This window comes from Rattus norvegicus, chromosome 2, assembly GCF_021556685.1.
Source record: "Rattus norvegicus strain SHRSP/BbbUtx chromosome 2, alternate assembly SHRSP_T2T, whole genome shotgun sequence".
NCBI classification, from domain to species: Eukaryota; Metazoa; Chordata; class Mammalia; order Rodentia; family Muridae; genus Rattus; species Rattus norvegicus.
In genome coordinates this window covers 182,298,640-182,301,947 of record NC_141535.1, presented here as the reverse complement: position 1 = coordinate 182,301,947, position 3,308 = coordinate 182,298,640, and the positions used below count along the sequence as shown (strand labels likewise).

The window sequence follows — 3,308 nt, the reverse complement described above, 5'->3', positions numbered from 1 at the left end:
TTTTTATCAGTAAATCTCCAACCCCAATATTCTGGGGCAAAGAACACATAACTCAGCTATAACATTTATAAACTGCACATCTAAACTAGGTAAATAGACCACTCTACTTCTCTATTCCCAGCAATGAGATCCTGTATATTTGTACCCTGTAGCAGTATACTCCAGGACATGTTACTCTGCTCCATCCCCATGTCCTCTTCCCCCATCGTCCTTTCTCCCTGTCCTTCCATCTCATCCGCACCCCCCCATCCTCTCTCCTCTAAAACTTCTTGACTTTCTTTTCCCTTCCACTGCCCAATGATAGGATCTAGCCTTTATTTGACCAGTTTAAACAGGAAGCAGGTTTACATGGAATCACCTGAGTACAAGATGTGCTCCTCATCAAAATGCACCCGAAACCCAGGCAACCCACAAAAATAATCCATAACCATTTCAATAGTTTTCATATCATATTTGATTAGGATATGGTTTTGTCTAAAGAGCTGGTTGTGTCCATTGTCTTAGTTGGTGTTTCAGCGCTGTGAAGAGACACCATGACCAAGACAACTTTTAAAAAAGGACATTTAATTGGTGCTGACTTACAGTTTGAGGTACAGTCCATTATCATCATCACAGGAAGCATGATGGTGTCCAAGCCAACAGTGTCCAAGCCCACATGGGGTTGGAGGAGGAACTGAGTACCTAGATGTGCAGGCAGTCAGGAAGAGACTGTGTGACACTGCCTAGAGCTTGAGCATATACAGTACCTCAAAGCCATGTCTTTACAGTGACAAAATTCCTATAACAAGAGTACACCTCCTCCAAAGATGCCACAGTTCCTAAGAGTGGCTCTTCCCATGTGCTGTGCATATTTAAACCACCAAACTTGAGTGTTTTTTTTTTTTAAAACCAAGCCTTCTTTCCATTTCCCTTTTGTTAATACTAAACATTCATATTTGGCTTCTTCTTTGCTCTGAGACCCTGGTCATCTTTTCTGCTTAGTGCAGTGCAAACAGGTTTCTCTGACAAAACACTTTTGGTCAGTGCTTCCAGGACATCAGTCTAAAATCAAACAAGAACATCAACAAGGTAGATGTTAGGTAGTGTCCCAGACTCCAGTGCTGTCATTTCCCCCACCCACCATTCCAACTTATTTAGAGCCATTTTAAGTCCTGAGACACCACACTGCCTTCCCCTGTATCAGTGTAAATGCTCCAGCAATACCATTGTCTAACCAGGAGTCACTGGGTACAACACAGGTTCTTGCTATTGGAAGACAGGTGTAGGTCATAGCTGGTCAGGTATTAAAAAAATCACTTAAGTAGTTTCAGAGGGAAAGCCCAGAAAAAAACTCTTCGCAGAAGCTAGGGAGTGGAATGCTTCAGCTACCAAGTGGGGATGTGACTCTACCATTGACTCTCACCCTGAGGTCTCAGAGACCTCAGAAGCATGAAATGTAATGAAAGCCAGGGCCTGAGTCTTTAGCTGCACTGTGCTGTGGAGGTCAGCCAGGATGAGAGTGTGTGCAGCACTCCTCACAGAGATTTTCCTACAGAGGACATCCTTACCTATGGCCTTTATTTATTCCAGGCCATACTTGTTAGCAGCTGCAGAAGTCCAGGGACAATGGAGAGGCTGTAGACATGTGGAGCCTTCCTGGTATAAATGAAACCCATCATCTTGAATACTTGGGGATCCAGGTCATAGATTTCAACTTGTTTCTTTAGGCTCTCCTGCCATGTTCAAACGTGGCTCTGAAAACTGGAGAATGAGTGGCTAGGATGAACTTGTGAGCTCTGAATTCCTGGCCAGATACCAGCAGGCAGCAGGCTGTGAAGAGGGAATTATCCCACAGCTCACCTAGGTCATCTGACAATGTGCACCTTGGAACCTTGATCACAGGTCTTGTGTTCTGTCCAGAAATGCTGAAGGAGCCTTGGACCACACTCACATTGCAGAGGGGGTAAGTCTGTCATCTGGAAATATCAAATGGCTTTGAGACGAGAGAATATCTGGAAGGATGAACTTTTTGTAACCATAGTATTGGTGTGGCAGTAAACGATAGACACCTGATTTCCTAGCATTATTGCTCCCCCACCCTTTCGCAGTTAAGATACCGAAGTGTGTGTCTGCTCAAACTGGGCTCTTTTCAGAGCTGAGCAACATCAGGTAAAGTGACAGGTAACCTTTGCCCTCTTAATCAACCCATTTGGGTGTACATTAAAACACCATGCCCCCATCGGCCTTTGATGAGAACACTGGGCTTGTAATGTATTCTACCATTCCCTCAAGGAAAAAAGAGAAGCTGCTAATCATCCACCTGTTGCAGAATTTCTGGTTGCTGCTACTCGGTGTGTAGTACCTGTTCTTGGCATTCAGGTCCCCTGACATTTCTGCCTAAGGTACTTTGGATATAAAATTGGAACCTGAAAATAAGAGCTAGAAATTGTTTACTCTTCAACCTATAGGATACAATTAGTGATATTTTTATATTTAAGTTTTAATTGCTCCTAAATTGTCTCTTCTATGATATTGAAAACATTTCTCTGTAAATTGTTCTGTCTAGACTTCAATATTATTTTAAAGAAAACAATCCAGGCTGTTAAATCATGTTGAATCTCTCTCTCTCTCTCTCTCTCTCTCTCTCTCTCTCTCTCTCTGTGTGTGTGTGTGTGTGTGTGTGTGTGTGTGTTGAGTTGTAGGAGAGTTTTGGTTATTGTTAGCATCTAGGCTCTACCCAATTGCCAAGTTAGGCGTGGCTCACTGTAGAGTGGCTACTTATCCCTGCCCCTAGCACTATTTCTGCCTCTTAGTCTGTTACTCTCCCTGAATCCCTAATCGCTTTCCTTTTTATATAGAGGTTTTTTTTTTTTTACCTTTTCTTGGTTATTTGTATTGTATTTCAAATGTTATCCTGTTTACCAGGTTCCCCTCCAGAAAGACACTATTCAATCCCCCTTCCCCTGCTTCTATGAGAATGCTTCCCCACTCACCCACCCATTCCCTCCTGCCTCCCTGCCCTGTCATTCCCCTACACTGGGAAATCAAACCTTGACAGGACCAAGGGCCTCTTCTCCCACTGATTTCTGAAAAGGCCATCCTCTGCTAGATATGCAGCTGGGGCCATGGATCCATCCCATTCCTGTGTACACTTTAGATGGTGGTTTATTCCCTGGGAGGAGCTCTGGGGGTGTTGATTGATACTGTTTTTCTATCTATCTTGTTGATTTTCTCAAAGAACCACCTCCTGGTTTTGGCGATTTTTTTTATATAATTCTTTTTATCTCTGCATGATTGATTTCAGCCCTGAGTTTGATTATCTCCTGCCC

At 43.3% G+C, this 3,308-nt stretch overlaps 1 pseudogene; it reads right to left on the bottom strand.

Annotated features, from left to right (window-relative positions):
- Window positions 1-1,296: 1,296 nt before the first annotated feature.
- LOC147996386 (TD and POZ domain-containing protein 4-like) lies at window positions 1,297-2,370 on the bottom strand (annotated as a pseudogene).
- Between the last annotated feature and the right edge of the window lie 938 nt (window positions 2,371-3,308).